This window comes from Urocitellus parryii, chromosome 11, assembly GCF_045843805.1.
Source record: "Urocitellus parryii isolate mUroPar1 chromosome 11, mUroPar1.hap1, whole genome shotgun sequence".
Taxonomy (NCBI): domain Eukaryota; kingdom Metazoa; phylum Chordata; class Mammalia; order Rodentia; family Sciuridae; genus Urocitellus; species Urocitellus parryii.
In genome coordinates this window covers 58,450,169-58,471,462 of record NC_135541.1, presented here as the reverse complement: position 1 = coordinate 58,471,462, position 21,294 = coordinate 58,450,169, and the positions used below count along the sequence as shown (strand labels likewise).

The window sequence follows — 21,294 nt, the reverse complement described above, 5'->3', positions numbered from 1 at the left end:
CCCCTAAGTTCAATCCCCAGTACTAAAAGCAATGAATGAATAAGTAAGTAACCATACTTTTACATTTACAATCCTTCTACCTATAAGTGACCCACACTTATAATCCTAGCTACTCAGGAGAGTGAGGCAGAAGTATTATTGAGCCAGGAGTTTGAGGCCAGGCTTGGCAACAAAAGCAAGACCATGTCTCAAAAAAAAAAAAAAAAAAAAAATCCTACTACTTCCACTAAATGACTGATAAGAAGACAAAGTCCAAGGCTAAATCACTGTATTTCACAATTATTTTGGTAACTTACAGTTTTCTACCAAACTAGAGAATAATACAACGTGATTGGGCTGGGGTTGTAGCTCAGTGGTAGAGCACTTGTCTCACACATGTGAAATACTGGGTTCAATCTTTAGCACAACATAAAAAATAAAATAAAGGTACTCTGTCCACCTACAACTAAAAATATTTTTTAAAAAACCAATATGATTAATTTATTCTTCTAAACAGCTATAAAACTGGTATCTTTACATCCTCAGTTTTGGAAAAATTCTCATAATTTTCTTTTCAATTAATGTATGACTTAAAAAACTCATTCACACACTTTGAGATTATTTACAAAATCAGCAATTACAACCTTCAAAACTTTGTCTTAATTATTTTCCATTCTTAGTATTATCTGTGCAAAAAAGAAATCACGACACAATTTTCAGTATGCCAAAGCTTTTACAGTAGGATTAAATTTACAATGAAGTCACTTTTGGTTCCAAATGCCTCTTGCCTTTTGCTATTTTCAGAGTAGGACACAGATTTTCTCTTGTGTCATTCTACCTTTAAGACATTACCCATGAGCTGTTAAAAGTCTGTTTTATTTCAGTCAACAGTAACAGCCATTCAGTATCATCCAGATCTGTTACCATGGTTGTACTTTAAAAAAAAAAAAAAAAAAAAAGCTTACAAAAAAAATAGCTCAATTCCAGAGGGACTAGAAAGATTTACTCATTAAATCCTACTCTACAAACCACAAACATACCTCTTATATCAGTAATTATTGTGATTCCTGGAATGGCAACTTATTAATTATGAAGAGAAATAACACATCTGTTTTTTAGAGAAACTTATAAAAAGTATAAAGAAAGAATCTTGGGCAATATCCCAAACTAGCTGCTTTAATTTTTCCAGTTAAAATTTAAAATACTCTTTCTAAAAAGTATCAACACGAGCTGGGGTTGTGGCTCAGCGATAGATCGTCACCTAGCACATGTGGGGCACTAGGTTTGATCCTCAGCACCACATAAAAATAAAGGTATTGTGTCCAACTACAAACAAAACAAAATATTTTTTAAAAAGAAGTATCAACACTTGTGGTTCTGAGAGACAGGGAAAGCAGCAAAATTTAAAAACCAAAGGTTTCATCTTAGTCAATATTTTTAGAAACTACTTACTAAATTTTTCTTAGTGGAAAAAAATGCTAAACCCACAGTGAGATATTATTACCACCTACCAGAATGGGTAAAATTGGAAAAAAATGGCAATTATTTCAAGGATATATAGCAATGGAAATTCTCACACACCACTGGTGGAAACATCATTTGGTAGAACCACTTTGGAAAGTTGGACTTTATTCTACCAAAGTTCAAGATTTCATTTTCTATGTCCTAGCAATTCTACCCTTGGATTTGTTTTATAAAAAAAGCATGCTTATGTACAAAAGAATGTTCATAAGAATACTATTCATAATGTCCTCAAACTGGAATAAAAACCTATCCATCTACTATAGAATACATAAATGAACTAGAATATTCATTCAATGAAACAATGAAAATGAACTGCTGCTACATGCAAGGATAGGGATGAATCTTGCGAAGAATTATACACATGACATCATTCAGATGAAACTCATGAACAGGCAAAAGTAAACTATGGCGATCAGGACTAAACACTTCACTGGTAAATACGAAGGAAAGCTAGAAAACCGAGAGTGAGCAACAGGCCAGTAGTTCTGTGGGGAAGTGAAATGGGTATTTATTAGAAGGAGGCACAGGGAGTGGGCAACATTTTATGTTTTGATCTACATGATAATTGCAAAGAAGGTGTAATAAGTCAGTGTACTTTTTACTTGGGGTGGAGAGCACTTTCCTCTAAGGATATAAATAGCAGGAAAGAAAACAATATTGATTATACAGCTTGGTCCCAAATGGCTGAGAGCAGAAAAGGTTCAATCAGAACTTTGAAGTGAGGGGAAAGGAGGATAAGAAAAAGAATGCTTTCTGTATTTCATAAAAGCTGAAAATTGTTACTTGATGTGAATTTTTTTTTTTTTTTTCCGATTGAGGAAGCATCTATAATGGTGTTAGGTTCAAAAAGCCAAAACACCTGATTAGTCTGTTTAGGATAGGAGCAAACTGAAAAATCATCTGCACCTTACAGGGGAAGGCTTAGCAGCAGCAATAGTATATCATGCCAAGCTTATACCACTCAGCATTTTTTCTCCCAGCTCATCAATTCTTCTTTGCAATTTAGTGGTGGGTTTAGAATTTTAAGTGGAAATGTTCCTTATTAATTTACTTATTTTGAGATGAAGCCTTCTATGTTGCCCAGGCTGGCCTGAAATTCCATCATCATTCTGCCTCAATGTTCTGAAAAGCTGGGACTACAGTGTGTGCCACCTGACCTAATTTAGGTAGGAGTGTTTAGGTGAGGAAAATGAAATATCTTCAGAAAGGAAAAGACACTGGAACTAAAGAATGCTTACTAATTAAGGTCAACAAAAAATATTGATGGAATTATTAAAATAAGCATTTATTTTGCATTTACTACTTTCCAGATACCAAGTTACATGCTTTGCATATATTACCTCATTTAGTTCTCAAAACAACCCTTTGAAGTATATGATATATTTTTTTTTTAGAATTTTAATATTTATTTTGTAGTTTTCGGCGGACACAACATCTTTGTTTGTTTGTGGTGCTGAGGATCGAACCCGGGTAGCACGCATGCCAGGCAAGCGCGCTACCGCTTGAGCCACATCCCCAGCCCCTTAAGTATATGATATTAATTTGCTTATTTTATATCTCGAGAAGCTAAGGCACAAACAGGTTAAGTAACCGGTACATACACACAGAGTTAGGAAATATAATGGTAGGATTTAAAGGTCATCTGACGCCAAATTCCATACCATAAAACCACAAAATTGTGGTATCCAGTACAGTAGCCATACATGCCTATGAAGCACATCTGTTATGGTTTAGATGTTAGATGTCTCCCAAAAGTTGATGTGTGAGACAATACCCATCAAATACTCAGAGATGAAATGACTGGGTTATGAGAGTCTTAACCTAATCAGTGAATTAATCCCTTGATAGGGATTAACTGAGTGGTAACTGAAGGCAAGCAGGCTGTGATTGGAGAGGGGGGGGTCACAGGGGGTGTGCTATTGGGGTACACATTTTGTATCTGGCAAGTGGAGTCTCTCTCCCTGTTCTTGGTGGCTATGTCCTGACCTGCCTTCCTCCACCATGCTGTTCCACCATGCTGTTCCACCATGATGTTCTGCCTCACCTTGAGCCAGGAGAAATGGACTGACTAAGGACTGAGACCTATAAATCCATGAGTCCCCAAATAAACTTTTCCTTCTCTAAAATTGTTCTTGTCAGATCTTTCAGTCATACAGCAAAAAACAAAAAACAAACAAACAAACAAAAACATCTAAAACAACATGAAATGTGCTGTTAAGTGTAAAATGCACAGTAGACTTTGATGAACAAAATACATCTCATTAATACACACTTGGTATAAAAATATATTATTAAAATTAATTTTACTTGTTTCTTTTTTAGTTTTAACATGGTTAGAAGTTTTAAAGTAACAACTGTGGTCCATATATTTCTGGTGGACACAGCTGTTAGAGCACCACTTTTTCATCTACAGTACAAGGAAGGAGTTTATATATTCTTTAGAAGATTATGATACAACTCACATTTCCTGAGTAACTACTATCTGCCCAAGTATTCTGCTAAGTGCTTTCACAGAATATTTATTTAACACATGTAACACATGATAAGTAGGAATAGCCCATTATGTACAATAAACATTTTATTGTACTTAGAACAAAACAGCCATTTTCTAACCAAATGGCTTTTTGTCTGGTTTTCAAAACTATTCATAATCACTGGCCACCCAACCTATCTAATGTTATTTTCCATTAATTAATAAATAAAAATCCCTCAGCTCTATCTGAGGATATAATATATTCACCACACTTCTACTTTCATAGTAATGCACAGGTAAAAGTTTTAGCTTTGGAGTCAACCAGCCAACAACTGTACCCTGATCCTAGATTTGCTACTTTTAGTAGCAAATTTACTATCTAGGCAAACTGAAGATAACTGTACTGATTTCATAGAGTTGTGGCAAGAATAAGAGTCTGTAGAGGCACTGTACTTGGTATATGGTGAAGACAATATAATTTGTGCTGTTATTATACTACATATTACCATATGGATATTTTACACAATCCTCTGTTTCTCCTGCATCTTCTCTCTATATAAACTACTCTCCTAAAGGGTTGGGGATATATCTCAGCGCACTTGCCTACCATGTGTAAGGTCCTGGGTTCAATCCCCAGTACTGAAACAAAACAAAACAACTACTCTCCTACTTTCTTGTCCATGCTACCTGAGAATTCACACTCTTTTTTCAATACTCAGCTCAAGTATTATCCTCTGGCACACATCCTCCAAAAATTATCTAACTTGCTGCTTTTATGTAAGGCAATATAGAAAAAGTGTTAAAATCATGGTTATTAGAGCCAGTTTGGATTCAAATTCTGACTTTGCTGCTTATTAGCTATATGACCTTGGGAAACTTTCTCATCTTTTCCGTTCTAAAATGTTATCATTTGTAAAATGGGATCAAATCTACGTCACAGAATTATATGAGAATTTAGTGAGTAAATGTATGTAAATGTTAGAAACCAGAAACTCTTTGTTACTTAAAAGTATGTATGTGCCCTTTAATAAATTATATTTTAAAATATCTAGTGTCTGAATATATAATACAGAATATTGTAGTGTCTGTTCAGCTAGACTGAAGCAACTTGAGTGGCAGGACTTTTTCTTTTTTCTTCTGATAATTTCTACAGTTCTCAGGAGACTACTGAACATATTATAAACACTTAAAGGTTGGTTTTTATAGACTAATATGTGTTATTATAAAGTGACCATCCCCTGGACATGAAAATCATTAAAGAGTCTTTTATTTATTTCTTCTGGATCATTCTGCCTGTAATATGATTTTAACTTGTTTTCAGAGCCCTGTTTATATTTTCTAGTACTGTAAATTAAACCTATGTTTAATTTCTTAAATTAAACTTATGATACTATTTTATAAACTTGACACACATAGTTTTGCACTTTATTAATGATAATTAATCTTAGAGGTCCCTAAAACAAAGCATTCCTCAAACTGGGTAATTATACATTAAAATGCACCACAATTATAATTACTCCAATGGCCCTCAGTAGTGTTTTTTTGTTTGTTTACTGGCAATCTTTTAAAATTAGTGATATAAAATTTATTAAATATTTTTTTTACCTATCTCAATCACCCAGAACTTTTAAAACATTCATACATAGACATAAACAGTGTTCTTTTTTGGAAGAACACTGAAACTGTCATGTTTACTTTTAACTAAATTGTCACCTATTTTAGGCCAAAAATCTGACTGGATTCAAGCCTTCTTACTTCTTTCACAACCTCATAATTCACATACTACTTAAATTTTTCCAAAGAAGGATTTGCTTTAAAAGTTATAAAAAAGAAACCTAGAAAACACTTCAGTCCCAGAATTTGGAACTTTATGCCTGCATCTATTTCCTTAGACTAATCCCTTTGTGTTTTTTCTGTGTCTCACTTTTGCCATCCCTAGGCACATTCTATTTTCTGTCACTTGGAAGGCACTGGGTCTATTTTAACTTCAGCAGTCTCTAGTGGAGATTCCAAAGATGCCACTCCTCTCTTAAAACCCAGGCTGTCCACTGTAGGTTTTACAACACCATCAAGGAGAGGAAGCCTGCCAGATGTTTCAGTGTCATCTGACTTCTATGTCAGCAGCTATTCTCTAGGCAGTTTTTAGCCATTTAAAAATGATTTGGAACCTTGTCCTTTCTATGGCTTTATTAAAAACAGACAAGTTCCGGCTGCCAACAAGTATTTTGCAAACAGTCTGCTATGATTTGCTTCAATAACTGAAAGTCTAGAAAACTACTGCTGCTCTTTCTGTATTTTGTTAAGACAATCTGTCCATGCACATTGTGATTAATTTTTTGATTTGTTTTAAATGGTACAGTCTGAAAGAAAGAACAAAGTTGAATACAAAAGTAAAAACAACAATTTTATCAAGTGAGAGAAATAAGATCTCATTGTCACTCTGCACACAAATCCATGTTTTCTTTGATGTTTTATTCTCAAGGTGTCTCACAATATTGCAAAGTGACAATGAGACCAACTGGAATGAAAGAGAACTGATAGGGTGGGTTTTGTGTGTGTGTGTGTCTGTGTGTGTGTGTGTGTGTAATACTGGGAATTGAACATAGGGTACTCTACCACTTATTTACATCCCCCGTCCCGTTTATTTTTTTGAGTTAGGGTATCACTATGTTGCTATGGCTGGCCTTGAACTTGTAGTCTTCCTGCCTTAGTCTCCTGAGTTGCTGAATTTACAGGTGTACATCACAATACCTTGCAGAACTAATCAGTTCTTGATTTTTAAGATTTGTGGAGTTTTACCTATGTGAAATGATAATACATGTCCAAAAATAGCCTGCCACTATGACATTACCCAAAAGGAGATTTCCACTACAGTTTTATCTGGCTTTCCCTATTTATCAAAACTTTCATACCACCATGACTGGCCAATGTAACAACTGTGATATAGCTGTCAATGTTGAGTAACAGGAGGAAAAAGAAAGGGAGCCACTCACATTTTAGAGGAGTTACAGAATTTTCTATTTTTTTCTTTTTAGAAGGAAAGATAAGTGACTGAAACAAGAAGCGATTAAGATTAAGGCTAAAGTTATAGAGACTTTTCTAGGGTAACTAAGTACAGTTGGTCAATCTGTACGTTACATAAAGACTCTTGGCCAAGGGACAAATAGTGGGAGAAATCCAGTCCAAATAACAAGCCTGAATCTTTATGGAGGATGATGAATTTTTTTTTTTTTTTTAAAGCACAAAGATGACCTTCCCAAAGAAGGTTTATGTGGACCTTTTTCTAAATCATACAGAGAACTTGTATGGTCTAGTGTAGTCCTAGACATAGAAATTCAAGTTATGAAAATATAACTTGAATATAAACAAGGCAAAAGCAAATATCAGGCAACGTTATTTGGGGGACCTCAGCAATTTTCATTGTACTGCTGTCTCTTCTGAGCCTATTTTTGACTTGCATAAGTAACATCAGTTAGACTTCATTTGGGGGCATTATTATGCCCTTTGAAATGAAGATTATGATGGAAATTACTAAGCAAAATTTCTCATCTGCTGTGCAGTTTGTACCATGTATATTTAGAGACCTGAGTATACAACTTAAGCCTGCAATTCATATAACTCCCTAAAAATAAACCCACAGGGAGTTTATCCTCTTGCACAATGATTCTGCAGGAAAGGAAGAGAAGGTCTTAGAGCATCAACTCTGGGCTGCTATTTGATGCAAGATAATAAGTTGAGGTATTTCCTCTTGTAGCCAAGTTCATTCACTATTCCTAAATGTTCTATCTGGCTGCTTACCAGAAAAGAATAATGTCTCTCTAGTGGTCAGGAGGTCCCACTCTATAGCTCTTCCTGTTCTCTGCCAGAGAATTTGTGCAGTCAGAACTAGGCTACAAAACATCTTTAATTTTCCCTTGGAGAATGCTGCACTGGCTTCAAAAAATAGTATATGAAAAGAAATTATAAGACACATGAATAAAATATTTAAACTGTACTGGTCATCCTTCTAGAATTTCCTCAAATAAATAAATTTGATTATGACTTCTTATACTCTTCCATGGCTTCCTTTTGCCTAAAGGCACCTTCATGATTTATCTCCTGCCCATCTTTCTACATTATCTCCTACCACTCTTTCATATATACTGTGTTCTTATAGTATATCAAACCATTTGTAGTTGCCTGAATGGGCTGCACTCTACACCTTGATCCAGTTGTTCCCATCTGCAATGTGCTTTCCTTAACTGTTTTCCTGGTGGACAAATCATGTGTCTTTAAGGGCCACTTATTCTGTGAAGCCTTCCCTTGAGCATTCCCATCAATAATCATACGCTTTTCTGGGCTGGGGATGTGGCTCAAGCAGTAATGTGCTCACCTGGCATGCGCAGGGCGCTGGGTTCGATCCTCAGCACCACATAAAAAATAAAATAAAGATGTTGTGTCCACCGAAAACTTAAAAATAAATATTAAAAAAATTCTCTCTCTTCTCTCTCTCTTTAAAAAAATAAATAAAATAATCATACGCTTTTCTTTCATGTTTCCATGAACTTTAAAAACACATTATTATTGCTTACTCCAATGTGCTATATAATTTTTAATTCATCCTTAAACAACTGTAGTTGCCTAAAGGCAGGGATGAGATCTTTATTTTTGTCCCTCCAGAAATAAATATCCCAGACATAAGATTCGGTGAGTTCATTCTGTTAAAAAAACATATTATAAAGAGGCCTAATATCTGAAATATTCAAAGCAATGCTTTTAAGCTATAAAAATTCCTCATTTGTTTTTAAGGTCTAAATTTGTTCCTACACATCAGTATAAAAGAATCTCAAAGTCCTTTGCTTCTGCCAAAAAAAAAAAAATATATCATATTATGGCTTCAAAGTTGCCTGCTAACACTGCTATTGCAAATACACACTACTCTTTATAGAAAATATAAGCACATAAAATATGAAGCCAAATTAATTTTAGAAAGAAACTAAAGTACATACTAATAAGTTTGGACTTCATTCATGTAAACTATATCAACTAAATAATGTCCTCCAAGAACTATGAACAAACTCCATCTGTTGTTAATCAGGTTTATTTTTAAACTGGTATTAAATTCAGCAGTTAGGTCCTACCCAAATAGCCTAACCAAAATGAGTACAGAACCATCTTGAGGCTTTAGATGTACCTCAGTGGTAAAGCACTTTGCCTAGCATTCATGAGGCCCTGGGTTTAATCCCTAGCATTGCAAACAAACAAACAAACAAACAAAAAACAACCTAAACAAAACAAGAACAACAGAACCCACTTAATTCCTAAACATGCTTTACAGAAATAAACTACCTAAACATGTATTGCTTTTACTGAAATAAACTACCCAAACATGTATGTATATCCTACATAACAGATAAATAACACATATTCTACATACATATGACAATAACAAAAGTCACCAAAGTATAAATCATTCCTTTGTGTTAAATTGTAATCTCAAATTCTACAATCTCACATTAGTTGTTATGAGCAACTAAAGTCTATTTGCTACAAAAAATTCAAATAACATAAATTTCTGTTTACTGTAAGATATGAATATATACTTTTATTATATATTTGATATGTATAAATTATATGAATATGTAGAATAAATGTGTTTTTTGAATTAAGTAATAAAACAAACATTTTTTTAATTCATCACCAATTATGGCCTACTATTCAAAGTTTACAAAATTTTTACTCATTAAAGAAAAATAATCATGCATAAAAATCCTTTTTTTACTTATGATATTTTGGTCTCCAAACTTCACAGAGCTTCAGATAATTTTAGGAAAAAAAACAGGAGCAAACCAAACTTAGTGAGACTCTGTCTAGAAATTTTAAAAAAGGGTTGGGGATGGCCGGGTGCAGTGGTGCAATCCTGTAATCTCCGAAGCTGGGGAGGCTGAGACAGGAGTATCAGGAGTTCAAAGCAGCCTAAACAATGGTGAGACTCTAAGCAACTCAGTGAGACTCTGTCTCTAAATGAAAATAAAAAATAGGGCTGGGGATGTGGCTCAGTGATTGAGTGTCCCTGAGTTCAATCTCCAGAATGCCCGCACCCCTCCAAGAAAAAAAAAGGACTAGGGATGTAGCTCAGGGGTAAAGTGCCCCTAAATTTCAATCCCTAGTACCACAGGGGGGAAAAAAACAGAACAATAAGATTGGCAGGGGGATATGAAAGCATAAGTGTAAGTAAAAAATGAACATGCCAGTATGATGGTGCATGCCTAAAATCCCAGCGGCTTGGGAGGCTGAGGCGAGAGGATCACAAGTTCAAAGCCAGCCTCAGCAAAAGTGAGGCACTAAGCAACTCAGTGAGACCCTGTCTCTAAATAAAAGTACAAAATAGGACTGGGGATGTGGCTCAATGGTTGAGTGCTCCTGAGTTCAATCCTCAGTACCCCTCAAAAAAGAAAAAAATAAATTCATAGATAATATGTGGTTTAAATAAAACTTTCAAAAGAACCCATGACAAATTCCCGGTAGTAGAATTATAGTTCACAAGGGCTTTTAACATTTCAATGCAAAAATTTAAAACATTTTGGGTACTAACAATAAAAATTATAAAACTTAAAAATACCATTTAAAATGACAATCAGTTGGCAAAGTGGGTAAAGTAAGTGGGTAGGATTACATGACTGCAATCCTACCCACTTACTCAGGAAGCTGAGGCAGGAGGAGTTCGAGGCCAGCAATATAGCAAGACCCTGTCCCAAAATTTGAAAAAAAAAAAAAAAAAAGGGCTAGGTGGGTTGCTCAATTATAGAGCATTTGCCTAGTATGCATGAGGTCCTGGATTCAATATCCATTACTGAAAAAAAAAAAAAAAACAAGACAATGGAACTTTAAGGAACTTAGGAAAACAGATGTATAAATGATAAAGTATTATGAAATGATAAAGTATTATGAAAGATATAAATGAATACCTAAATAAAGAACCATTTCATGTTCCTAGCTAGAAAGACTAATATTATAAAAATACATATTCTCCCACAGCTGAGCTATAAATGCAATGTAATAATCAAATCCTAAGAGAGTGTTTCATGAAATTTGACAAGCTGTCCTAAACTTCACATGGAAAAGCAATGGGCTAAGAATAGTAAAAAATATATATATATATTAAAAAAAGACAAGTGAATGGACTTACTTTCTTTTGTGATACTGGGGATTGAATTCAGGGGCACTCTACCACTGAGTTATATCCCCAGCCCAGCCCCCCTTTTTTTTAAAAATTTGAGACAAGGTCTTTCTAAGTTGCCAAGACTGAACTCCAAATTGCAATTCTTCTGACTCAGCCTCCAAGTAGCTAAGATTACAGGCAAGTAGCTAGGATTACAGGCGTGCATCACTATGCTCAGATAGGTTTCAAATTTTATTATGAGATATAAAACTACAATAATTAAAACACCGTGAACCAATGCAAGAATGGACACACTAACAACAAAAAAGAAAGCCCAGAAAAGACACAAGTACAAGGAGACTTGACATATGACAGAATGAACATTTAAAATCAATGAGAAAAGAATATATTACTCAATGAGTAGTACTGAGGCAATTAGCTATTCAAATGTTAAAAACAAAACAATACTATATATTTAAAAAAATAAACTTTTGGAGGATTGAAGATTTAAATATGAAAAACAAAACTTTAAAACATTCCAAAGAAGGGTGGTGGGTGTACACATATAATCCTAGTAATTAGAAAGGCTGATACAAAAGAATCCCAAGTTTGAGGCCAGCCTTAGCAACTTAGTGAAACACTGCTTCAAAATAAAAAGGACTGGGGATGCAGCTTGGTGGTAGAGTCCCCTGGGTTCAACCCACAGTATTTTAAAAAAAAACTTTCCAAAGAAAACACAGATACAAATATTTTTATACCTTCTAAATAATACACAGAATGTGCGAACCATAAAGAAAAGATTGATAAATGTGGTTAAACATTAAAATTAAAAATATGAAGGCTGACGCAAGAGAATTTCAAGGCCAGCCTGGACAACTTATTATCTTGTTTGATATAAAAATTTCAAAAAAGGGAGGTTATATGTTAAACTTAATCACTAGTACTGTTAAAAAAAATTAAAAATCTTGGTACAACCAAACAGACCTTAATAATTTAACATACATACTAGGGCTAAATATTTGAATAATTAATATTTGAATAATTTAAATGTTATCAATTCTACATTTACAGCAATATTTGTCATTCTTATTTGTCTATGATGCAAAGAAAGAAACACATTTTGGAACCCAGTAGACACAGATACATGGATATATAAATGAAACAAATTTCATAAAACAATATATGCATGCATGTATGAATATATATGTATACTTGTATGTTTGTGTTATATGTGTATGTCTGTATAGATGCATAAAGGAGTGTATGTGTACCTGTACATTTATTTTAATGTTGGCTGCAACTCACTGAACTGATTTCATGACCACTAATGATTCATTACCACATTAATATCTTGGGGGAGCCCTGTAAATTTACATAAAAAAACACAATGAAGAACACTGGAACATTATCTATATATGTATATAAATGTAAGTCCAGGTTTATGATAAACACCAAAACAATATCTCTGGGAAAAGAAACCGAATTTGAGAAATTTCATAGGTTCCTTCAACTATACCTGCAATTACAATTCTTTTTTAAAATTTTTATTAGTTATTGATGGACTTTTATTTATTTGTTTGTTTATATGTGGTGCTAAGAACCAAACCCAGTGCCTCACACATACCAGGCAAGCACTGTATCACTGAGCCACAACCCCAGCCCCCACTGCAATGATAATTCTTTGTTTAGATAATCTTAAATATATTTGGCAAAACATTAGTATGTGATAAAATTTTAAAACATATTCTATACACTTTTATGTCTGGAGGCCTCAGCATAAGACTCCTGGCCACTTGTCCATGCAGGACATCCAGGTGCCCGAGTAGGACCACCAACGTTAGCACCGGCATAGGAATCCCAGCCATAGCCCAGGCACAGGAATTCCCGTGGCCACGTGGACCCCCATCTACCAACGTGGGGCTCCCCCAGTTGCCTCTATCTTGGGGCACTGCAACCCTGCCATAGTCCCCTACAAGTGGTAGCCTGCACCTGGGGATGGCACTGGGTCCAGAGACAGACACCAGCCACAATACTACATTTTTATGTTTGAGCTTGCATTTTTAAAGAGAAGAAAAAACATGAATTTTTTTTAATGGAGGGGGGGTCTCACTATGTTTGTCAAGACTGGCCTTGAACTCTCAATGCCTCTGCCTCCTCAGCCTCCCAAGGAGCTGGAATTACAATGCCAGCTAGGCATGGAAACTTTAAAAAACAAAACAAGAGCTAAGGCTGTTGCTCAGTGGCAGAGAGCTTGCCTAGCACGTGTGAGGCACTGGGTTGGATCCTCAGCACCCCATAAAATAAGAATATGCTGTCCAACTACAACTACAAAAAAATTAAAAAATGAAAAACAAAACAAAACAAACTCAACCACCACCAAGAAACCTTACCTAGTGGAAAAGAGGAAAGGAAAAAAAGCATCAATACATTTTCAGTTTGTGTGTATGTGTGTGTATGTGTGTATTCACACGTGCATTGCATGGTACTAGGGATTAAATCCAGGGTCTTATGCATGTGAGGCAAGCACTCTACCAAATGCGCTATATCCCCAGCTGGTACATTTTCAATTTTTTTTTTACAGAGAAATAAACTTATTGGCATCAACATCAACATTAGAGAATAATTTGGTAATATTTAGTAATTTGGTGTCTTAATTTATTGTAACTATAAATTGGAGGCTTAAATGAAAATAGATATGAACCATATGTTATAGTTTCTTCATACCAATAGAGAAATTAGTTTTGGCTACATTTCTACTTCACTAAAATTAAAGTTCTGCGTTGATATGCAATTGGCAGCATTTTCACTGGATTCTTTTATCTCTAATAATATTACCCCATGAATAATCCATTTGTAAGTATACCACTATACCTAAAAATATCAGCCCTTGTAGTAACTATTTCAGGTTTTGCCTTAGCAATAGAGCTTAATTTATTAACTTTAAACCTCAAGACTAAATTTTATTCCCGTAACTCTAAATTTTATAATCTTCTAGCAGGAGCTGTCCATTGTCAACCACCACATTTAAATTGAACTGCAGCTGAAATTATAATACTAATAAACTTATTGCAGAAAATCTAATATTATCATTTTATCTATCTATCCAACTATCATGTGTACATCTATCATTCAAGAATTATTTCAAGGACCCTAAGTAGTAATGCACATAAGAATCCCCTGCTAAACTATGAAATACATCTATTTCATAGCCTCAATTCCAAAGTTTCAATTTCAGTAGGTGTGAATCAAAGCCTTGGATGTTGTTTAGTAAAAGCTGCAGGGGTACTTAGTTCTCTTTCTTTCTCATATTGCAAGATGGTAGGCGAAAAGGCTGAAAAGCCAGACACTTAGGAGAAGAAACCCGGAGCCAAGAAGGCTGATACAGTTGGCAACGTTAAAAAGCATGACCCTAAGGGTAAGAAACCCAAGAAAGGGAAGCCTCACTGCAGCTGAAAACCCTGTCCTGGTTAGAGAAATTGGCAGACAGTCCAGATCTGTTAGGTGTTCTCGAAAGGCCATCCATGTACAAGAGGAAGTACTCAGCTGCTACCTCCAAGCTTGAAGAGAAGGAGGAGGAGAAGGTTCTTGCTACTGTCACAAAACCAGCTGGTGGTGACAAGAATGGTAGTACCAGCGTGGTTAAGCTTCACAAATACCTAGATACTATCCTACTAAGATGTGCCACAAAAGCTGTGGAGCCAAGGCAAAAAACCCTTGATGCAGCACGTGAGAAAACTGCAAGCCAGCATCACCATCTTGATCATCCTCACTGGGTGCCACAGAGGCAAGAGAGCAGTTTTGCTGAAACAACTGAGTGGTGGCTTGCTACTTGTGATTGGACTTCTTTCCCTCAATCAAGTTCCTCTGCATGGAACACACCAGAAATTCGTTATCACCACCTCCAGAGATCAATATCAGCAATACAAAAATCCTAAAACACCTCATTGGTGCTTATTTCAAGAAGTAGTAGCTGTAGAAGCCCAGACACTAGGAAGGTAAAATCTTTAACTCAGAGAAAGAGAAATATGAGATTATAGTGCAGTACAAGATTAGTCAGAGCTTTTTTTTGTCTTTGTGTTCTCGTTTGGCTTCAAATCGACTTTAAAGCAATGACAACTGAAGATTGATATCTGCTTCCTGATGAGGTGTTTCTGGGTATGGATGTCCTGTGACCAATGTGCAGGAGGATATTTACATATTTTATACCCTACCAGTGACTGTGGCATCCTAACTTGGATTGCAAAGGAGAAGATTATTTTTAGGACATTACTAACATTTATCTCATGCCTATCTCATGCACTTTTAATGAAGCCCCACCCTGAAAATGGCCTGCGCATTTATTCATCCACCCAAGGCAGAGCGAATCATTGGCTTCTCCATTTTTCCAAAAATATTTCCAAAGCCCTTCCGAATACTTGTGATTGTGTTGTCATATTCCTGTACTTAGATCCTTCTCTATCCATGAAGATCAATGAAGTCAAGGAAGTGCCTAACATTAGAACACTGACCACTGCCTGCCTCAATTTATTTTCAATTGGGAAATGGAAATGGGTTACATAATGATGCACAGAGCAACAGCAGTCTCTTGAGGACAGAGAAGCAATAATAATCTTTTGAAATGGCATAGCTTTTACTAATACCATGTATTTTTAAATGTTCTTATAAATCTGTAATTTTAATAAAACTGACATTTCTCTTATGACTCCTTTTGAGAAAGAAGTTTAAAAATTATACTGGAATCAAATTCAATAAATAGTTTGGGGCAGTTAAAAAAAAAAAGATTGATCAGAAAGCTGTGGAGTCACAAATTTTACTCAAAATCGAAGCTATTCCTCAGTTCCAGAGCTATATGCAACTGGTTTTGCTCTAACAATTAGAATATATTCCCATAAATTGGTATCCTAAATGACTTACCAAGAACCTAATTAAATAATTGAAATATTTTAAAAAGTAAAATAAAATAAAAGCTGCACAGCGATTCTGATAAACACCTTGATAAGATCCATAGACCTGCCGGGCATGGTGGTATACACCTGTAATCTCAGCAGCTTGGGAGGCTGAGGCAGTAGGATCACAAGTTAGCCTTAGCAACTTAGTGAGGCCTTAAGGAACTCAGTGAGACACTTCTCTAAATAAAATACAAAACAGGGGCTGGGGATGTTACTCAATGGTTAAACGTCCCTGAGTTCAATATGAGGTACAAAAAAAAAAAAAAAAAAACTTCCACAGACCTATTAATATATATATAGTACATTGATGTAACATTATCAGGCATCAAACATAACAGAAAAACTAAATATGTGTTCCGCCCACAAGGAATTTAATGTCTAGTATAACAGACTAAATATGTACAGAAATAATTATAATCATACTGCTTTAAGTATTCAACACCAATTGAGGAAACCTTTAAACACCTACCACCTTCCTAGTTCATATGGGATTTCTAGTCCATTCTTCAAAAAGTATATTATGGAGTCACCTGTGGTGGCACACACCTGTAATCACAGCAATTAAGGAGGCTGAGAGAGGAGGGCTGAGATCAGCCTCAGTAACTTAGTGAGGAGGGAAGAAAAGGGGGAAGCACTGGGAACTGAATTAGAGCAAATTATATGTCAAAATGAACCCAAATATTATGTATAACTATAATACATATTTTTTAAAAAATAAAGTCAATAGACATACTCCAAAAAATCTAATCAATAAGGAAGATGCAATTACAGTATATATCACTTCCTTTAATAGGACCTATTTTAAACTTGGACTTCCTGGAACTGAGATATCTAGGGGTTTACAGAAATAATTAGACATTTTTAAAAAAGTATATTTATAGTTCCAAAAAGTTTTAAAAAGTATATTATACTGATTTACATTTTAAGTTGCACCCTTACCTCTTCATTACCACTCCCTGTGGGAAGGGTAACTTAGCTAATGCTGAGAACCTGAGTACCATTAAGGATTTAGAAGAAAATAAGATACAGTTATTGTTCACTGCATGGCTTTCATTGCACACTAGTTCTTGTTCTTTCTCTCCCTCTGTCTGTCTGTCTGTCTGTCTGTCTCTCTCTCTCTCACTCTCTCTCTCTCTCTCTGTCAGACCTTCTAGAGAAAATTCTGGGTCTGCATAACTATCACTTTTGTGCTGGATCTCACTCTCCTCTGTTTAACAGAGTATTGCCAAGAACTGTAAGGCAGGCAGGGGATCCCTAAACAGCTGACTGGTAAGTATGCTAGCTATCTGCTCTGCATTCCCAGCTCTTCTCCACAAAATTTTATGAAGTGAACATAAGGTATTGTAGGAAGACTGACCACATTGGTCAATCTAGGTATTAGGAAAAAGAATTTTAGAAAGTTAATACTATAACTTAATTTTTTTAAAAAAAATTTAAATACTTCCTGTGTTCTCAATTTATCCAGAGCCCAAAGGCAGATGAGTCTCTAAATGGTACCCTAAAGACCACCAATGCCATTATTAAGGAACAGAGAAAGGTAAGAGGGGTTTACTTTAGCTTGAAATGCAGATATAATGCATGGAAGAAATAGCTTTGAATACAATTATGTTCTATAGGCAAAAGAGAAAAAGAGGAAGGTTCAGAGTATGATGAACTATGCAAAGGAACAGCATCAGCAGAAGAATGGAAAAAGAGGAAATTTTACTAAAAACCTGGAGTTGATTATACATCTAAAATCTTAGAAATTTCAGTTGGAAGAGACTTTGTCCAATTTGGCTGAGTGACAAAACAGGAGCTGTACACCAAGAGCAAATTATATTCATGCTTATAAAATTATGTCAAAATGAACCCAAATATGTATAACTATAATGTATATTTTTAAAAAAATAAAGTCAACAAAAAATACTCCAAAAAATCTAATCAATAAGGAAGATGCAATTCCAGTATATATCATTTCCTTTAATAAGACCTATTTTAAACCTGGAATTCCTAGAACTAAGATATTCAGGGGCTTAAGAAATAATTAGACAGTTTGAAAAAAGTATATTTCAGGCTACATGAAATAAGTCAGACCCAGGAATAAGATGTAGATGCACTATTACAGGAAAGGGTCCAAACAGAATGATTAAATCCAAGCAAAATATTAATGAAAGTACAGAAAACAAAGAGTGAATGACAATTGTATTATAGAGGGAGAATTGACAGAATTTACTAATAAATAGATGTACTACCAGGAGGAAGTATATCCATTATCATTTTTTGTTTTCCTGCTATGCATGACAACAGCAGATGTCAAGGAAAGCCAATACTTTTAGCTATACATAATCACTTTTGCAAATCCTTCAGATGACATTTTTTTCCTAACAGAGGAAAAGAAGATTTAATATCTTGTTTTACTTTCCCAAATAAATAACTTTCAAGGTGACTTAAATATCTTATTTCAATAAATGCAAATATATGCTATTATGATAATATAAAATCAAATTTATTCCCATAAGTGAATTTTGTCTAAAAATGATCCTACATCATCATAATAAAAGAAGGAATGAGGGTTGGGGTTGTAGCTCAGTGGTAGAGCACTTGCCTAGCATGTATGAGGTACTGGGTTCTATTCTCCTCCCCACCAAACATAAATAAGTAAATTTAAAGGTCCATTGATCACTAAAAAAAATATTTAGGTCAGGCCCAAGTGACAGCAGCTACACGCGCCTGCGGGGAACGCGGACCGGACCCACTAGGACAGGTCCGGCGGACAGCTGAGGGCTAGGCCCGTCCCCTCCCCCAGTGTCTGCAGGTAGGCGGGGGACTATGAACACCAGCAGAGCGGGCCCAAAGCCTGCTGAGGGGTGAACCGGCCCCTCCCCCAGTGCCTGCAAGCGAGGCGAACCTGCAAGCCACGGGCGGGCGGGTCAGGCCCAGCAACCAGCCAAGTGACAGCAGCTACATGCGCCTGCGGGGAACGCGGACCGGACCCACTAGGACAGGTCCGGCGGACAGCTGAGGGCTAGGCCCGTCCCCTCCCCCAGTGTCTGCAGGTAGGCGGGACTGTGAACACCAGCAGAGCGGGCCCAAAGCCTGCTGAGGGGCGGAACCGGCCCCTCCCCCAGTGCCTGCAAGCTAGGCGAACCTGCAACCCATCGGGAGGTTAGGCCCAGCAACCTACGGAGTGACACAGGTGCCCCTGGCGCCTGCTGGGTAGGTGGACCTTTGACCGACCAGCAAAGCAGACCTAGGGCCTGCCAGCATGGTAGACGGATCACACTAATTGGAGGAGGATCACAGCCACTACCTGCCCTGCAAGGGTGATTTTTCAACTATACAAGAGCAATATAAATAAATAGAGGGAAAATATCAAAGACACAACAATTTCACCAAGCAGAAAGAAACGCCAGCGGTATGAAACGACAAGGAAAGAAAGGACCACAGGCAATGCAGGTCAACTCAACTTTAGAAGAGGTAATAGCTGCAACAGATGGAATGTCAGATAGAGAGCTCAGGACATACATGCTTCAGATGATCTGGAGTCTCAAGGAAGACATGAGACAGCAAAATCAGACAATGAAAGATCACATTGACAAACAAATCCAGGAAGTAAAAGATCAATTTCACAGGGAGATAGAGGTAATAAAAAACAAACAAATAGAAATACTAGAAATGCAGGAAAGAATAAACCAACTTAAAAACTCAATTGAGAAAACTACCAGCAGAGTGGATCACTTAGAAGATAGAACATCAGACAATGAAGACAGAGTATTTCAACTTGAAAAGAACATAGATAGCTCAGCAAGTCTACTAAGAAACCATGAGCAGAACATTCAAGAGCTATGGGATAATATCAAAAGACCAAACTTAAGAGTCATTGGGATACAGGAAGGCACAGAGCTCCAAACCAAAGGATTAAGCAATCTATTCAGTGAAATAATACAAGAAAACTTCCCAGACTTGAAGAATGAGACAGAATCCCAAATCCTAGAAGCCTACAGGACGCCGAATGTGCAAAATCATAAGAGATCCACACCTAGACACATTATAATGAAGATGTCCAACATACAGAATAAGGAGAGAATTTTAAAAGCTACAAGGGAAAGGAAGCAGATTACATTTAGGGGTAAACCAATCAGGATAACAGCTGATCTCTCAACACAGACTCTAAAAGCTAGAAGATCCTGGAATAACATATTTCAAATGCTAAAAGAAAATGGATTCCAACCAAGAATCAGGTATCCCGCGAAATTAAGCTTCAGGATGGAAGATGAAATTAAAACATTCCACGACAAACAAAAGTTAAAAGAATTTGCAGCTAGAAAACCATCTCTTCAAAAAATCCTTGGCAAAACACTACAGGAAAAGAAAATGGAAAACAACAATGAAAACCAACAGTGGGAGGTAGGACAGTAAAGGGGGGAAAATAATCAAAGAGGAAAACAAATGAGGTTTAATAGCATTAATAAACAAACTATGGCTGGAAGAACAAACCATATCTCAATAATAACCCTAAATGTTAATGGCTTAAACTCACCAATTAAGAGACACAGGCTAGTTGAATGGATCAGAAAACAAGACCCAACAATATGCTGCCTGCAGGACACGCATTTGATAGGAAAAGATATACATAGACTGAAGGTGAAAGGTTGGGAAAAATCATATCACTCATATGGACTGCGGAAACAAGCAGGAGTGTCCATACTCATATCAAATAAAATAGATTTCAAGCCAAAGTTAATCAAAAGGGATAAAGAGGGACACTACATACTGCTCAAGGGAACCATACACCAACAAGACATAACAATCATAAATATATATGCCCCAAACAACGGGGCTGCTATGTTCATCAATCAAACTCTTCTCAAGTTCAAGAATCTAATAGACCACCATACAATAATCATGGGAGACTTTAACACACCTCTCTCACCACTGGACAGATCTTCCAAACAAAAGCTGAATAAGGAAACTATAGAACTCAATAATACAATTAAAAACCTAGACTTAATTGACACATATAGAATACCACCCAACATCAAGCAGCTACACTTTTTTCTCAGCAGCACATGGATCCTTCTCAAAAATAGATCATATATTATGTCACAGGGAAACTCTTAGTCAATATAAAGGTGTAGAGATAATACCATGCATCTTATCTGATCATAATGGAATGAAACTGAAAATCAACGATAAAAGAAGGAAGGAAAAATCATGCATCACTTGGAGAATGAACAATAGGTTACTGA

General features: G+C 36.0%; 1 protein-coding gene and 1 pseudogene across 2 annotated transcripts in view; one reads left to right on the top strand and one right to left on the bottom strand.

Annotated features, from left to right (window-relative positions):
* The window catches only part of Miga1 (mitoguardin 1), an 80,612-nt gene that overhangs the window by 27,817 nt on the left and 31,501 nt on the right, over positions 1–21,294 (bottom strand). The gene's annotated exons all lie outside the window — the stretch shown is intronic.
* On the top strand, positions 14,433–15,987 carry LOC113197217 (large ribosomal subunit protein eL6 pseudogene; annotated as a pseudogene).